The following is a 19,594-nucleotide window of genomic DNA, read 5'->3' on the forward strand; positions in this document are numbered from 1 at the left end:
GTATCAAAAGATTGCTACGTACTGGTTAAACTCGTGATTTCAAGTTAAGAAAAGATGTGGTTCTAAGGACACGAGGGAGAGACAACTACAAGTTAGTGGATTAGAAATGAAGATGGGTGCTAGAATGAGTTTGGGGGCCGCGACAGTTGGAATTTAGAAGTGGGGTAGCATTGTTATGGGCTTTGTTATCCAGTGGCCCAAATTAGTAAAGGAAGCATGATGTATGTGGATAGCTATGAATAAAGGTGACCAAGGGTATTGATGTTTGGTAGTAGGCCAAGTATCGCATGTGATTAAGTCGGTTGAACTTCAAGGATGGAATAAGGTGGTGTGAATTGACAACTAACATGTTTTAGTTCGAGACCTGAGTTTATATGAGATCTTGGTAAAAAAAAACCTACAAGATGAAATAGAGAGCATATGAAAAGTGAGTCAGTATATCAGATACAAATTGGTTGGTGGGACATAAAGGATCCTTCAAGCTTCAAGTTGAGTTGAATCCAAAGTTCATTAGATGTAGCGCATTAACTATATCTAGTGACTTCCTGAACTTGATTAAGGAGAGGCAAGCAACGGATGATAGTTTACAGAAGGTGAAAGAGCTGCTTAGATCAGATCAGGCTAATGAGTTTGCCTTGGGTGATAATGGCGTGTTGAGATTCAGAGGCCGAATTTGTGTGTCTGATGATGCTGAGGTGAGAAGGTTGATTCTTAAGGAAGGGCAGAAGAGTCGTCTTAGTTTGCACCCTGGCATGACTAAGATGTACCAAGATCTCAAGGAAACCTTCTGGTGGCAAGGTATGAAGAAGGACATTGCCTAGTTTCTATCTGCTTGTTTGACTTGCCAAAAGGCGATGGTGGAGCATCAGAGACCTAGTGGGATGCTCCAACCATTGGTTATTTCGGTGTGGAAGTGGGATAGCATAGCTATGGATTTTGGTATCCATTTGCCACGAACCGTGAGAGGTCATGATGTTATATGGGTTGTGGTAGACAGGTTAACCAAGAGTGCCCATTTCTTGGAAGTGAATCTCAAGATGTCTATGGCCAACTTGGCTCAACTCTACATCAAGGAGATAGTGAGACTACATGGTGTACCCAGTAGCATAGTGTCTGACAGAGACCCCTGATTTACTTCTAGGTTCTGGCAGACACTGCAGGATGCTTTGGGAAGCAGGTTGAGGATGAGTTCTGCTGCTTATCATCCTCAAATAGATGGGCAATCAGAGAGGGTGATTTAGTCCTTGGAGAACTTGTTGAGGACGTACATCTTGGATCATCTGGGTCGTTGGGATGAAGTGTTACCACTGCTGGAGTTTACCTATAACAATAATTACCAGGTGAGTATCGGGATTGCGCGTTATGAGACTTTGTACGGGAGGAGGTGTAAGACTCCCTTGTGTTGGTATCAGGACGGTGAATCAGTTTTGGTTGGACTTAAGCTGTTGCAACAAACCACGGAGAAGGTGCAGTTGGTGAGAGATAGGTTGCAAGCATATCAGAGTATGCAGAAAGCTTATGCAGATCGACGGAGGATACTCTTAGAGTTGCAACTAGGGATCATGTTTTCTTAAGGGTGACCCGAACCACTTGTTTGGGAAGGGCTATCCGCGCAAAGAAGCTTTCTCCTAAATTCTTGGGTCCATATGAGATCTTGAGGAGGATAGGACTTGTGGCTTATGAGATTGCATTGCCACCCCAGTTGGCTAATCTCCGCCCAGTTTTCCATGTTTCCCAACTACGAAAGTATGTGTTTGACCCATCACATGTGTTAGAGGCTGAAGATATGCAAGTCAGGGAGGATCTTAGTGGGGAGGTACAACCAGTGGCTATAGTAGATTGTCAAGTTAGGGAACAGAAGGGGAGAGCCACTAGTCTTGTTAAGGTCAGTTGGGACCGGAGGACAGGTGACTCTACTTGGGAGCTAGAGGAGGACATGAGGAAGTCATATCCACATCTTTTCTGGTAAGTCTTATTTTTTGAGGACGAAAAATTTTTGTTGTTAGGGAGATTGTAAACCCCTTTTTCCTTTCAGCTTTATAGGTGTTTGGGCCTAGTCTGTTGTGGGCCTAAGGCCAGCCCAGTAAGGGGACCAATACCCCTTTCCAGCCCCTAACCCCCATTCATTTTGTCTCATTTGCAGAAATCAGATTCTCCCTTCCCTTTTCTTTCCTCCAGTAAGAGTTCTGCTAGGGCACAAAGATTCACTCCTCTCCAAGGTAGCTGAGAGCATTATATCTCCAAGTAAGTCGAACTTTGAAGCTCCTTGGTCCTTTCTTCACGTTTTTACCATTTGGGTATATTGTTCTGGTTAGGGTTTAACCTTTTACGTTCATTTTGTTCTGTTGTTCACATTTCCAGCTCGCTGTTTGAATTCTTAGAGCTGTGGTACCCCTTGGTTTCGTACCTGGTGGCGTTGGCTAGCATCTAAGAAGGTAAGGGAAGCTAGGTTCTTCTTCGCATTTTTGAAATATGTGGTTTGTTTTATTTTTTGTTTTATGCTTAAATGATTGGAAAACGTTAGTTTTGGTATCTTTCTAAGTTAGGGGTTCAAATATTCATGAAACTGTGATGTTTGACATCTTTTCTCGTATTCTGATGCATCGCACAGTCGCTGGGCGAGTTCTTTGGCTTGCTGGGCGACTGTATATTTTTCTGATATGGGCAGTTTTAGTAAAATTGACTTTCCCGACTCATTAACCGTTGGATTGAGCTCAAAGTTTGACATTTGGTTAATAACATGCTATTTTATGGTTTGACCGGTTGGATCATCGATTAGATGTTTGTAGCTTGAGAAATGTGTCACGCATTACTGCAACAATTTTGGTTTTGTGATAATAAATTTTCTTAGGAATTTTGGTATAAGAATTATGGTTGTGTGTTTTGCTTGATTGTACGGAATTGCAGGTACTTAAATGTTGGTACTCATTTATTTGGGATAAATACTATTTTGTGATATATGTATGTCTTGGTATGCATTTATAAAGTATGAGATTAAATGAAATCTTGTTATATTGAGTATGAAATGGAAAACATGACTTGTTTGATTGGTGGTGGATTGGCATGAGACTTGAATGATTGAGATGGCATGTGGAAATTGTTGGTAAAAGAGTTTCAAGGGAAACTCTTGGTGATGGTGGTTAGTGTATACCTTGATATAGGAGATGTCTAGATAAAGGAAGGTATCATGAACTCTAAAAATTATTCACGCTCACATAGAGTAGAATAATTTATGTGGTGAGAGTGGCAGGAGGTCCTAGTCTTGGGACATATTGGGCCCAAGACATTAGAGGATTAACCATGTGTGTGGTTGGGTGATAACCTCTTTCGTCTAGACTCTGCAGAGTTTAGAAGCCAGCACAGGCGCATACTTCCTTTAGAATTCTATATCAAGAGTATGATCCGGATATTGAGTTAGGGAGTCCTTTAATTGTTTGCTTTCATATGTTTTGGGTGCTTACTGCTTTGCTTGTCTATAACCTGTTTTATAATATGCTTGCTCAATAACATGTTAAATATTTTACTCTAGCTTACCCTTTTTCTTTGTGTTTGTTCTCTTCTTTGGCTTTTTCCTTTTGCGATGATCACCAAATCCTTGGTGTGAGCAGATGTGGAAACTCTTGGTGATCGTGATGTTGGTGGGGAGGCTGCGATGTAGTTAGGCTTCCTAGGTCCTTTATTGCTCATTGTTGAGCATTTCTTCTTGTGTAATGTTATTTTGTAGTTTCTTGCTCTTTAAGCAAATTTCCAGTTTAATCTAATCTGTATTTAGATTCTTTTCATGGCATTGTGTTGTGTCTTTGGGCTTCCATTCCAGTATAATTTGGGATAACTGTAAAAGGTTAATTCTAATATACTTTATGTCGGTGCTCTATTTTATACTATAAACATGAGGCATTCTATAAATTAGAATTATTCTACTAAATTGGGACGTTACAACGTTGGTAGTTCTTTAGAAAAAAGAATTCTATATCAATTAGAAAATAGACGTTTCATTTGATTTATATACATTCAAATTTTTATTCATTTAAAATTACCTTAAAATGATCTAGGTTTGAAAATATTAATCACAATTATCTTGTTATTTTAAAGTAGTCATATTAAATTAGGAAGTTCTTTTAAAAGAATAATTATATACACTTTTATATCCCTAAATCAATTATAGAAAATAATTGCTAATATTAATTTTCTAATGTTTATGATATTCTATGTTGGTACTTATTTTAGAAAGTATTGTTTATAATATTAATTTTGAAATTATTTATGGTATGCATATAGCTTTTTTTAATATTATATATTATATATACATATATAGTAAATAAATTATAGAAAATAATTTCTAATATTACATTTAATAAATATATAATATACTTAATTAATAAACATGAATACTATAAGTAGAAGTAGATTAATGCAAAGGTTGAATCCTAAACCACAAAAAGTTCCAAAGGTTTTCAAAGCTAGAAGAATAGCTCGTTCACTTCTCTCATTGATTTTTTTGAAACTTATCTTTGCAGTCATGTTTATTATTCTATTTTCATCTGGTATGAATAAAAATAGCTCTCAAAACTGAAATTTATTTGTACAATAGTTTGAATTTGATTTGAATTTATTCTTTCTAATTATAAGTATCGATAACAATGCAAGTGTTAGCAGCAAATCAGTTTGCCAAACACGATGCATTGAATTTTATGACTATATTAACAATTGTCAAAATTTAGGTAATACAAGAGGGATATGCAATGATGGTCTATGTTGTTGTTCCAAGTAACCAATGCATTCTTTGTATGAATGCTAATACACAAAGCAATAATAAATAATATTATCTTCATTGTTAAAAAATTGTGTGAGGAAATTAAATTTTCTCCAGTTTACTATGTTGTCTTTATTGGTATATTAAAGTATATTCTAAATATTAGGCCCGATTTCTACTTTGCCCTAAATTCTAAAGGGCTACCCCAAATCGTTTGGACCTAGGGCTGGCCCAAAGGGAGTCCAAACCTAATATGCCCTAACACTCTCACTTTCACTCATTTCACAGAAACACAACCGTCTCTCTCAATCTTTCCAAAAGAGCTCTTCTAGGGTTTGCTCCTCCATCCCATTTAAGTTAGTTCGACTCCGTTCTTCCCTTACGTAAGTTGATTCGCTAACCACACTTTCCTTATTTCTGACTCTATTGTCGTGATTCTAGCTAGGGTTCACCTTAGTAACCCGATTTGAATTTGTTCTGCCATATTTCCAGTTCGCGAATCTGCTTCGAGGTCTGTCGTATTCACTAGCTTGGGGGTCGGGGTTATCTGCTAGCTATTTCCAGGTAAGGGAAGCTAGAACCCTTTTGTCTGGTGTGATTGTGGTTTGTACTATTCTTGGATTCATGATTCTTGGGTTGTGCACTGTTGTGGATGCCTGGATTGTCAGGTTATTTTGTTTAGCATTTGTATGTGGCTGATGCAGTTGCGAACAGTCGTGGGCTGATAATCTCGCCCAAGCGAGCTTGCCTCGCCTAGGCGAGATGAGCAGAGACTCGCCCAAGCCTTTTCACACGAGTGGTCACTCAGGCGACGAACTCAATTTTGAGCGAGCGAGCGTCTCGCTTAGGCGAGGGGAGTCTCGCCTAAGCGAGAATGCACAGAGGCCACTGTTCCTGTTTGTCGAGCTCTCGCCTAGGCGAAAGGAGCTCGCTTGAGTGAGAGACCCTCTCGCTTGAGCGAGGCCCTTCAGCCTGAGCGAAGAGTTGGGCGAGAGTGCGTCCTGGTTTGATATTTTCTCTGTTCTTGGATGCTTGGCATGTATTTGATTGGATTATTATATAATGGCATGAGTTGAATGAATATGCATGAGTGGGAGGGTGTATGAGTTATGAATGATGAACTTGGATAATTCTTGGCATGTAATGAACATGAAATGGTTGGTTATGAAAGTGACATGGTATTGATATGAGATAAAATTCTATATTCATGGATGGAGGATGATGAGTTGGTGTAGGTTTGACCTGGAATATAAAAGAGGTTGGTTATAAAGGTTGACATGAGATGTATATGCACGATAAATATTACTTGATTGTTTGAATATGATTGGTATGTGGTCAGTACATAATTCCTTGAAATCTCTAGGTGGGATTTTAGGGTTGTGCTTCAGTGGTCGAGACGTAATTCCATGACCCATGTAGTGGGAGTTCATTGTGGTGCCCCATCTATATAATTTGGTAAGGATTCAAGGTAAGGTTGCATCCTGACGCTCTAAGGAGTCAATTAGTCTCACATAGAGCGGACTCACTCTTGTGATGAGAGTAGTAGGAGGCCCGAAACTCATTAAGGACTAACCTTGTGTATGGGGGATTGAGACATTGTAACACTTGTACCACTTAGCTCGGGAGTGAGCAGAGAAATCCACCACAAGTGCAAGCATCCGCTGAATCCGACTAAATTATACGTATCCAAATGAGTCGTGTCGAGTCTTAGTGTATGGGTGGAAGGTCATAACATGCTTGGGTGATTGATGAGTGTGTATTTTTGCCCTCATTCAATGTTTAATTCTGGTATTTAATTGAATTTGTATGCTTAAAGAGTTATTTAATTGACAGTTATGATAATTAGGCTATTTGACCTTGTGTGATAAAAATGTCTTAAAAAGTGATTTTTAGCTGCATAAATTATTTTTGGATATTTTAACGTTTGTTGATGCAGCTGAAGTTAAGATTAAGCTCATTCAAGGTGGGAAAATAAATTGATTGAAGTTACATAACACCTTTAAATAAGGCTGAAATTAAAAAGTTCTGGAAAAATCACTTATGCACCCTAGTTTTTACTTATACACTCCCTTCTCCAAAAACCAATTCTGCATCCCCAATTTTTACTAAGTTGCACCTCTCCTACCACTTAAACTCCATTCACTAAAATGGTGCCATGTGGCAATCCTCCACTAATTGAGTTGACCAACCAGAAGAAGCCACGTGGCCATAATCCTTGCACATGCATGTGAACCAATAAAATAGTACCACGTCATCATCATCTTCTTCCCTCAAACCTTAGCAGCCAACACTTACGACCATCATGGCACCAACTGCTCCGCCACCACCGTCCCTACACTACACCACGAGAACTCCATCGTTCAGTCATCGTCAACCATGGATGCGCATCCTTCACGCACCTGCGCCTGTTCGAAGCATCCCACCACCGTCCGCACCGCAGTGCTCCACCACGTCGTCCACCATTGACACACACAACATCAGCATTTCTACACCATTTCAGCCATGGAAACCACTCACCACGACGAAGCTTCCTCGCGCACCAGCCACCATCTCACTCCATTGCAGCAAGACGCAGTCATGCACCGTCATGAGCGAACCAGCAGCACCATAGATCTGCAACTGCACCATGAACGAACCTCCACAGATCTGAAAGCGCAAACCTGCACGGAGGGCACAACAACCACCTAAGTTCCATCACTGTAGTGAGCACACAACGTGTAGCTCCACCTTCACGCCTTCAACCCTCCACACAACACTTCATTTGCGCTGTGAGCCAGCAAAAATGGTTAAACAAGGAGGGCAGAATTGAAAATTTGACAGAAATTAAGTTGCTAATTAATTAAATAAAGATAAAAATATTTTAGCAACCGAACAGATAAAGCCCAAGTCCAGTCGAAGTCCTATATAAAGAGACCAAGGGGGAAGCAGAAGGGAACAAGCTCAATACTTCGGAGTTCAGGAACCCTTAAGGGGGGCCTAATTTCGTTTCCTTTCTCTCTCAGTTCTTCTTCTCTCTTTATTTTGCATTCATGGAGTTCTAAACTTCTTGGATTGATTCCATTGTAATTTCTTAATTGGATTCTGAGGTTAGATCAATTAATTTCTTTGTTCTTTTTATTATTGTTGATGTTTTCATTCATCTATGTCTTTTATCTTTAAATCACATAAGAAGTAATGATTTTAAATCTATATGCATGTTGGTCATATGAGTCCAAGGGTTTTTAAATTGAATTGAGACTTTACTTTGATTTTATTTAGAAACTTTCATATGATTAAATGAGTTTTTACCAATAATTGAGACTTTACTTTGGTTAAAGGTATTTAGTCTAACTACAATTAATTGAGACTTTACTTTGATTAATTAAGGTTTTTTATTTGGTGAGGAGATAAAAGAATAAACATGATTAGGCATAGTAAATTTGATTGAGACTGTACTTTGGTTGAATTTACTATGGATAATCTAAAAGTTCTCATTTTTAATTGAGACTGTACTTTGGTTAAAAGTGAAAACGCCAACAAATTAATTGAGACTTTACATTGATTAATTTGTAAATCTATAACAATAATTAATTGAGCAATAATCTTTAGATAACTGATGATGAATCTATTTTGAAAAAGCAATGGAATCAATATATTTTCTTTACTATTGTTTTTATCTCTTTTTATCTTTTCTATTTTATCTTTTTATCTTTTCTCTCATATATTTATTATTTTATTTGACTAACTCTTTTGTATAGTTTTATTAAAACTAATTTGTTAAAAATCAATTCTGTGTTCGTTGGGAGACGACTTTGGGTTACTTTACCCTTTCTATTTTGTTGACTACTTTCTTAACAATACTGAAGTTGTTATAGCTTAGTAGTATTAATTTGATCGCGTCAACGACAACATTATTAGTGATGTATGTATAATCGACCGTGAAAGTGTATCTGGTTGCATGATAAAACTATTTTTGGCTCTAGCTTACCTTTCTGTTTGTCGTATGTTTGTCTGGTGTGGTATTTCTCTTTTGCGATGATCATCAACTTGTTGATATGAGCATATGCGAGGAACACCCGTGGCCAACAGGGAAGATATGATTCTGCTGCATAGTCTACCCGGGCTACTTCATGTTTTAATTGGGCTTTTCTTTAGTGCTATGGCCCAAGTATTGCTTTATTCTTTAATACTCTATCATCTATTGTTAAGTCTTTGGTTTTCATTTGTATCTGGCATCGTGGTGTGCTTTGGTCTCTCTTAGTATTTTCAAGATATTGTGGGAGTAGCGTTTATACTCCAGGATTTGTCTCTAAATTTCTATTTGGTGGCATTTCATTTAAATTAAAGTTATTATTTAAATGGGGTGTTACACTAAAATATAAACAAATAGTTTCCAAAACACCTCTAACCAAACAACCTTTTCAAAACAAATTAATTCATTAAATTAATCCATCATATTCTCCAAGGCCTTTATTGTACAAGAAAATTATGTGTATTTACTTGGTGCCCACAAATATAAATAAGTTTGAATTCTCTTGCAATTTTAAAAAAATAATCTTTAAATTTAATTATGTTTTGTTAATAATTGTAATATGAGAATAATTAAAAATATATTTATTTATGCTATAAAAAAAATACTAAGTAACTATTACTCTTTAATCAATGCATAAATAATATAATTAATTGTGTTTAAATTTGTACAGAGTACGTTGCAAAAGTTTCCTACATTTTAGTGAAAAATGAATAATAAATAGTTAGTAATTAAGTAAACATATTTAATGCAACCCTTTTAAGAGGAGTTAGAAAACAAGATGGTAAATTGCATAATCAATCATTTGTGTAAAGACTAATTGGGGTAACATAAAACATTTACGTAAACTTCCATGATAATGGTTAATGAGTACAGTTTTTCCACTTTGGTGGTAATGTTCTTTCACAAATTTTGTCAATAATAATATGTCGTATGATCCTCCTAAGATCAAATAGGTGTTTGTTGAGGTTTGGATTTCTGATTTGACTTTTTAAATGTTTCTAAATTTTGTTATATGGGGTGAAAGAAGTGTGTGAGAATATATAAACAATGTAGAAAAACATTTTTGCAAGGTTAGTTTTAGGTTTTACCTTCTGTATGGTTAGATAAACAAGTAGATAACATGCATGTAAAAGATCAAATGGAGAAAAAAAGATACTTAGTATTTTTATACCAGTTTCTTCTTTATTACAGATTACGGTTAATTCTTGACCACCCAGTAAACGATCACTAAGCAGACTTAATTTGCGAACCGCATATATGTATTATTCTCGAGGCCACTTTTGACTTAAACAAATATTTTATTCCAAAGATATTTATGGGTTAAATAAACATTCTTTCATCTCCCGATCAAATATCATTTTTCAAAATTGCTTACGACTCAACTAGAATTCTTTTGACAAACCCTTCTCGACGTATACAAGGTGTTATTGTTCAAAAGATCACAATTTCAACTTTATGGAGATGATAGGTATTTGACAAAAAACTTATGTCATCAAATTGAGATAGTGAATTCTTTCATAAGTGAATTCTTTCATAAGTACACAATTGAAAGACGGTTTATCTCCATTAAAAAATAACAAACAATAATTACTATTAATAATTTTATTGTCGGTTATTTTGTTATTTTCAACTATACTAATTTGGTAGTTTTTCATAATAATTATATATATATATATATATATATATATATATATATATATATATATATATATATATATATATATATATATATATATATATATACTTTTATCTTCATTAATAAATTATAAAAAATATTATCTTAAAATAAATCAAGTGGTATAGCCTTAAAATAATATTAATTTTTAATTCATTTTGAAAATATTTATGGTTTTACGTATAACTTTTTTTAATATTATATATTATATATACATATATAGTAAATAAATTATAGAAAATAATTTCTAATATTACATTTAATAAATATATTATATACTTAATTAATAAACATGTAATAGAGGTATATTATGCAAAGTTTGAATCCCACACCACAATGAAATGCATAGGTTTTCAAAGCTAGAAAAATAGCTTGTTCACTTTTCTCATTGATTTCTCTGAAACTTATCTTTGCAATCATGTTTATTTTTGTATTTTCATCTCCTATGAATAAAAATAGCTTTCAAAACTGGAACTTATTTGCACAATTTTTTGAATTTGATTTGAATTTATTCTTTCTAATTATAAGTATTGATAAAAATACAGGTGTTAGCAGGAAACCAGTTTGTCAAACACGATGCATTGATTTTCTTGACTGTGTTAACAATTAGCGAAATTTAGGTTATACAAAAGGAATATGCAATGATGGTCTATGTTGTTGTTCCAAGTAACCAATGCATTGTTTGTATGGATGCAAATACACAAAGCAATACCAAATAGTATTACCTTTATTGTTAAAAAATTGTACGAAGAAATTGAATTTTCTCTAGTTTACTATGTTGTCTTTACTCGTATATTAAAATATATTCTAAAATATACACAAATAGTTTTCAAAACATATCTGACAAAACAACCTTTTCACAAAAAAATAATTCATTAAATCAATCCATCATATTCTTCGAGGCGTTAATTATACATGAAAATTAGGTGTATTTACTTGGTGTACACAAATATAAATAAGTTTGAATTCTCTTGCAATTTTAAAAAAATAATCTTTAAATTTAATTATGTTTTGTTAATAATTGTAATATGAGAATAATTAAAAATATATTTATTTATGCTATAAAAAAAATACTAAGTAACTATTACTCTTTAATCAATGCATAAATAATATAATTAATTGTGTTTAAATTTGTACAGAGTACGTTGCAAAAGTTTCCTACATTTTAGTGAAAAATGAATAATAAATAGTTAGTAATTAAGTAAACATATTTAATGCAACCCTTTTAAGAGGAGTTAGAAAACAAGATGGTAAATTGCATAATCAATCATTTGTGTAAAGACTAATTGGGGTAACATAAAACATTTTTGTAAACTTTCATGATAACGGTTAATGAGTACAGTTTCTCCACTTTGGTGGTAATGTTTTTTGACAAATTTTGTCAATAATAACATGTCATATGATCCTCCTAAGATCAAAGAGGTGTTTGTTGAGGTTTGGATTTCTGATTTGACTTTTTAAATGTTTCTAAATTTTGTTATTTGGGGTGAAAGAAGTGTGTGAGAATATATAAACAATGTAGAAAAATATTTTTGCAAGGTTAGTTTTAGGTTTTACCTTCTCTATAGTTAGATAAACAAGTGGAGAACATGTATGTAAAAGATCAAATGGAGAAAAAAATTACTTAGTATTTTTATATCGATTTCTTCTTTATTACAGAAATGATCACTAGGCAGACTTAATTTGCAAACCACATATATGTATTATTCTTCAAACGACTTAAACAAATATTTTATTCCAAAAATATTTATAGGTTAAACAAACATTGTTTCAGCTCCCGTTCAAATATCATTTTTCAAAATCACTTACGACTCAACTAGAATTCTTGTGACAAACCCTTCTGAACGTATACAAAAACAAGGTGTTATTGTTCAAAAGATCACAATTTCAACTTTATGGAGATGATAAGTATTTGACAAAAAACCTTATGTCATAAAATTGGGATAGTGAATTCTTTCTTTAAGTACACAACGATTTATCTCCATTAAAAAATAATAAACAATAATTATTATTAATAATTTTATTGTCGGTTATTTTGTTATTTTCAACTATACTAGTTTTTCAAAATAATGATATATATATATATATATATATATATATATATATATTATTAAATTATAAAAAATATAATCTAAAAGTAATTTTCTACGTTGATTTTGATAATTTTTTAAAAATTGTCATGCAACATTTTTATGTTAATTAATAAATAATAAAATATAATTTCCAATATTTATTTTGTAATTACGTATAACATACGAGTTTTGTAGCTTTTATAAAAATATAATAGATACACTTTTATGTTTATTAATAAATTAGAAAAAAATGTTTAAATTATGTTATTAAATATATTACATACTCGATAAACATTAATTAAACATTACACGCAATTTTTCATTTTTTTGCTTTTACTAAATATGTTCTATAGTCTATTTTATTCTTTTATATTATGATATGATAGAACAACGAAACTCAGCTTGTTAGAGAGGAATTTAGAGTAAGGATTTGTGTAAAATTATATTTTAAAATATAAGAAAGAATAAACTTCTAAATTATATGTGTAATATTTAAATATTGATTTAGTTAAATATTATCTAAAAATAAATCAAGTGGTATAGCTTTAAAAAAAATATAACATATACTTTTATGTTCATTAATAAATGATAAAAATAATTCTCAATATTAATTTTTAATTATTTATAGCATAACGTTGGTAGTTCTTGAAAAACAAATTCTAAATCAGTTAAAAAAATAGACGTTTAATTTCATTTATATACTTTCAAATTTTTATATACTTTCAAATTTTTATTCCTTTAAAATTACCTTAAAATGATCTAGGTTTGAAAATATTAATCACAACTATCTTGTTATTTTAAAGTACTCAAATTAAATTAGGAAATTCTTTTAAGAGAATAATTATATACACTTTTATATCCCTTAATCAATTATACAAAATAATTGCTAATATTAATTTTATAATTATTTATAATATCCTAACTTGGAACTTATTTTGGAAAGTATTGTTTATAATATTAATTTTGAAATTATTTATGGTATGCGTATAGCTTTTTTTAAAAGTATATATTATATATACATATATAGTAAATAAATTATAGAAAATAATTTCTAATATTACATTTAATAAATATATTATATACTTAATTAATAAACACGTACACTATAATAGAGGTAGATTATGCTCGTTCACGTACATTGAATCCCACACTACACAAAAGATTCATAGGTTTTCAAAGCTAGAAGACTGGCTCGTTCACTTCTTTCATTAGTTTTTCTAAAACTTATTCTTGCAGTCATGTTTATTACTCTATTTTCATTTGGTATGAATACAAATAACTTTCAAAACTTGAATTTATTTGTACAATAGTTTGAATTTGATTTGAATTTATTCTTTCTAATTATAAGTATCGATAATAATGCAGGTGTTAGCAGCAAATCAGTTTGTCAAACACGATGCATTGAATTTCTTGACTGTGCTAACAATTGTCAAAATTTAGGTTATAAAACAGGGATATGCAATGATGATATATGTTGTTGTTCCAAGTAACCAATGCATTCTTTGTATGGATGCAAATACACAAATTAATACTAAATAATGTTACCTTCATTGTTAAAGAATTGCGAGAAGAAATTGAGTTTTGTCCAATTTAATATGTTGTCTTTACTAGTATATTGAAGTAGATTCTAAAATATAAGCAAATAATTTTCAAAACAACTTTGACAGAACAAACTTTTTTTAAAAATAATTAATTCATTAAATTAATCTATCATATATATTCTCCAAGGACTTAAATGTATGAGGAAAGTAAGTGTATTTTATTAGTGCACATAAATTTATATAAGTTTGAATTCTCTAGCTGTTTAAAAAAATCTTATCTTTAAATTTAATCATGTTTTGTTAATAATTTTAATTTGAGAATAATTAAAAGACAAAAATACTAAATAAGGTTAACTAATACTTTTTAATCAATGCAAAAATAATATAATTACTTTTGTCAGATTTGTACCGCATACTGTTTCACAACAACGTTCCTAGAATTTAGTAAAAAAGGAATAACAAATAGTTGGTAATTGAGTAAACCAATCTAATGCAACTCTTTTGAGGAGTATTAGAAAACAAGACAGTAAATTGTATCATTAATTGTTTAAGACTAATTTGGGTAATTTAAAATTTTTATGTAAGGTTCCATAATTAATAAATACAGTTTTTTCACTTTGATGGTAGCCACTACAAGAAAAGCATGGATTAGAGTAGTAATAAAACACATCCAAAATAAAAATACTGATGCTATTGTGTCGGATCTGCATGGGTAAACAACCCATTCTCTGAGAGCGGAAGCAATTACAATTTAGCAATGAGTGTTATAGCCGACTCAAATAACGAGGGCCAACTACTTATATAATTTATAGCATTTGCGCAATTCTCACAAAAAAATTTAATTAATTAATTTTTAATATATCATGGACTCTAGTTTTCAAAACTACTTCACAACAATCATTGACAACTTTACTAATCATCCATTTAACTTCTGCATCATTGAAGCAAAGGATAGATAAACACAGCAACAAAGGAAAGATTAGAAGCATATTCAATAAAAAAAAGGTAAAGTTTCAATCAGAAAATTAAATAAGAATTTGCAACCTTAAACCTTACATTATATTAGACTGAACAACACAATAATTGTAGTACCAATTAAAACTAAATCCAGATACATAACCCAACTAATCAATCAAGGATTTTAGGAGAATCCAACCTCAGCCCACCATCGGTACTAGAACGGAGAATAAAAGAGATGGGAGCTCACTCTATAAGATTTGGGAAATTTAAATATAAATAAATATTTAATTACGATAATATTGGATGAAGGGATGCACCTAAAGGAATTAAATGCGCCAATCATAACAAGGAACAATGATGGCTCAAGTGATTGATTGTGTTGGGTAGTATTGAGAGGACTTGGGTTCAAGTTTTGCATGTGCCTTTTAAGAGGTATTAGAGAACAAGACAGTAAATTGCCTTATCAATCAATTGTGTAAAGACTAATTTGGGAATGAATACAAATTTTCCACTTTTGTGTTTGACCTTTTAAGTGTTTCTAACTCATGCTATATTGGGTGAAAGAAGTGTGTGAGAATATATAAACAATGTAAAAAATCAATTTTGCAAGGTTAGTTTTAGGTTTTACCTTATTTATACTTAGTTAAACAAGTATTTAACATGCATGTAAAAGATCAAAGGGAGGAAACAGATACTTAATATTTTTATAATTGTTTATTACATATTACGATTAGTTCTTAACAAACTAGTCAAATATCATTAGGGAGACTCAAGTTGCGAAACACATAAGTATCCTTCTCCAAACTATTTTTGACTTAAACAAGTATTTTTGTCCCAAGACATTTATGACATTTATGGGTTAAACAAGTATTCTTTCAGTTCTTAACCATTCTTGATTGTCCCGTTCCAATATCATTTTTCAAAACTATTTATGGCTCAACTAGAATGCTTTTGAAAAACTCTTCTTAGCTTACAGAAAGACAAAGTTTTAATGCTAAAAAGATCACGATTTGAACTCTGTAGAGAGGATAGCTCTATCAAAGAAAACTCCTATCATAAAATTGGAATAGTGATTGCTTGCAATACACAATTGAAAGAAGGTTTTTATTTCCAATCCCTGAAATGTGGAAAATGATTTTAAATGATCAAGTGTGTCATAAACTTTTATTATTTATTATTTAATTTTGAAATTAGTACAAATACGATAGTTTTTCCAAAAAAAAAATATTAAATACGCTTTTATCTCCATTAATAAATTATAAATAATAATAATTATTAGTAATTTTGTTACCGGTTGTATTCTTATTTTCAACTATACAAATTTAGTAGATTTTCAAAATAATGTTTTAATTATATATATATATATATATATATATATATATATATATATATATATATATATATATATATATATATATATATATATATATATATATATATATCATCCTTGACTTATCCCTTTACTGTTTTTCATATGTAAATGTGAAAAACACTATTGGATTCTTAAAGCATTTATATAAATGGCTTAATTTTTGCAGTTATGGTGCTCATGTATAATCTTAATACCAAAGATGATGTGTAGTTTCTTGCTAAGTTTGTCATAAATAGTTTAGTGAAAAGGCTGTAAAAACATCATATGGAAAAGAAAAAGTGGTGGAGTCCAGATTCTTTACTGTTTTTTTTTTCTTGTGTTGTCTTTTGTTAGACACTAAAAATACACTATACTGATATTTTAAATATCTTTTAATATATTTTAAAATATTAAAATTAGTGGTAATCAGTATATTATGAAAACATAATAGAGAAACAGTACAGAAAAAATTACCAGAGAATCCAAATTCAAGGTGGTGTTGGTTATGCATAATTTGACAGGAGCAAGTGAAGGTTGTTTTGAACAAGAAGCTGGATGGTTTGATATGTTTAGTAGTCAATATCGAAAAGGTATTCCAAATTTTATTTAAGTATAATTTTAGGTTTGACTACCATGATAATCACTTCATATACAAATTTAAACGTGTATTTTTTTTTTTGTAAAATATATTGATATAAAATAATAACTTTCAGTACTTTGTATTTTTTAAAATATTTACATTTATGTAATTATCAATGAATGTATATCGCAATTTGCAATTTTACTAGCTCATAATTTAATGGTGATATCGATGTCGTTAGGCGATCAAATTACCACTACTTTAGCAACTTCAGTATTGCCAGTTAGTAGTGAACAAAATAGTTAGGGTTAAGATAACCCTGAGTCGTCTCACAACGAATACGGAATTGATCTCAAATATTTGATTCTTAAAAATGCAATTAAAACTAGCAATTATAAAAATAGGGGGTTTTGATATGCAAAGAAAATGACACGGAAGATTGTAAACACAGTAATAGTAAATAGGTCAATTCCACTGCTTTTTCTAAATCAGATTCTTCATTGGTTATCTAGAGATTATTGTTAAATTAATTATTGTTGTTGATTTACAAATAAATCAATGTAAAGACTCAATTCATTTGTTGGCATCCTCACTTTTAATCAAAGTACAGTCTCAATTAAAAGTGATAATTGTTAGATTGTCCATAGTAAATTTAATCAAAGTACAGTCTCAATTAATTTTACTATGCCTAATCATGTCTATTCCTTTGTTTCTTTACCAAATAGAAAACTTAATTAATCAAAGTAAAGTCTTGACTAATTTTAGTTAAAGTAATTACCTCTAATTAAATTAAAGTCTCAATTATTGGCAAAAACTTATTTAATCAAATGAAAGTTTCTAAACAAAATCAAAGTAAAGTCTCAATTTAATTTAAAAACCTTTTAACTCATATGATTAGCATGCATGTAGATTTAAAATCATTATTTTCTATTCGATTAAGAAGCAAAGGACATAGATAAACAAAAACCACAACAATAATCAAAATAAAAAACATATAAATTCATCTAACCTCAGAATCCATTTAAGAAATTACAGTGGAATCAACCCTTAAAGCTTAGCCCTCCATGGCTTTGATGGAATACATGATAATATGATGAAAAGAAAATAAAAGAAAGAATGAGAGATGTGGTGGAGACGGTATCTGCCAAAACCAAAGAGTTCTAAGTGTCTAAGCTGTCAGCTATAAAAATTGTCAGTCCGACTTCTGCTCCCTTAAGTCTCTTTATATAGGCTTCCACTGGACTTTGGGCTTTATCTGTCAGTTGCTAAAATCTTTTATTTTTATTTAATTAATTAGCAACTTAATTCCTGTCCAATTTCCAATTCTGCCCCTCGCATTTAAGCATTTTTACAAAATTGACCAGAGTTTGACCAGTTTGACCAGAGTTTGACCAGTTGACTGCCTATCAGATGCTGACACGTGGCGCAGAGTACTCTCTCTCCAGAATTAGGGTTTCACTCTCACACTCCTCTCCCTCCCTCGTGACGGCGCGGCTGACGACGTGGCGGTCAGATTTCCGGCGTGGTGGCTGTGCGGAGCTGCGCGATCTGTTGCAATGGTGTGGAGTGCCTCCTCGCGGTGGTCGGAAACGCGGAGAAGATGGTGATGCGCTGGTTGCTCGCGCGTTACAGAGGTGAGAAGATGGTGCTGCGGGAACTCGCGGTGTGGAAGCTGCTGCTGTACGCTCGCGGGAAGAAGAAAATGGCATCGCGATGATGGTGGCGCTGCGGAGAAGGTTCGCACAGATGCAGTGGTTGAACGTGGTGGCCAGAAGAAGACAAACTCGTGCTTTGATGGAGGAAGGTGGTGGTGGAACAGTGGTGGCACTGCTGCAGCTGCGTGGTGGTGCTAATGGACGCGAGAAGAAGATGGTGGCCGGCGAGGTTGGCGGCGGCGGCTGCCGTGGAGGGTGGAAGGGGAACTAGGGTTAGGGTTTCATGTGTGAGATGGAGGAGATGATGACGTGGCAAGATCTGATTGGTTAATTTGGTGAGGGTAGGATCATGACACGTGGCTTGTTCTGGTTGGCTAATTTTAAGATGTGGGGATTGCCACATGGCATGATCTGGTTGAGTGGAGTTTAAATGGTAGGAGGGGTGCAACTTAGTGAAAACTGGGGGTGCAGAACAGGTTTTTGTGGTCCACTTGAGGGAGGAGTGTGCAAATAAAATCTGGGGGTGCATTTAACTCCTGATTTATTCTTTTTCAGAATTTCTTGATTTTGGACTTATTTTGTAACTTTGAATATTTTAAAATCACACTATTAATTAACCAAAAATAAATTCCAGCTGCATTAACAAACGTTAGAATATCCAATAATATTTTATGCAACTAAAATCAATTTTTATGTCACTTTTACCAAACTTACTCAATAAATCCAATAATCACAAATCCTAATTAAATCAATCTTTAAGCACAGAAAATTCAATTAAATCCCCAAATTAAAATATTAAATGAGGGCAAAAATTTGAACTCATCACACACCCACACTTATCCTTTTGCACTCCTGGGCAAAATTGAACAATTTCAAAACTTTATTCTGAGGTCTTTTATTCCATATTTTCAGTGGATTAAAGAAATGAATACCAATGGAAACAGATCAGCCTTCTAGAAATCATGTTGTCATGCACAAACAAATGTATAAAATTC

The sequence above is a fragment of the Vigna unguiculata genome, chromosome 4 (genome assembly GCF_037176805.1).
Source record: "Vigna unguiculata cultivar grain cowpea cultivar isolate G323 ecotype 2 chromosome 4, ASM3717680v1, whole genome shotgun sequence".
NCBI lineage: Eukaryota > Viridiplantae > Streptophyta > Magnoliopsida > Fabales > Fabaceae > Vigna > Vigna unguiculata.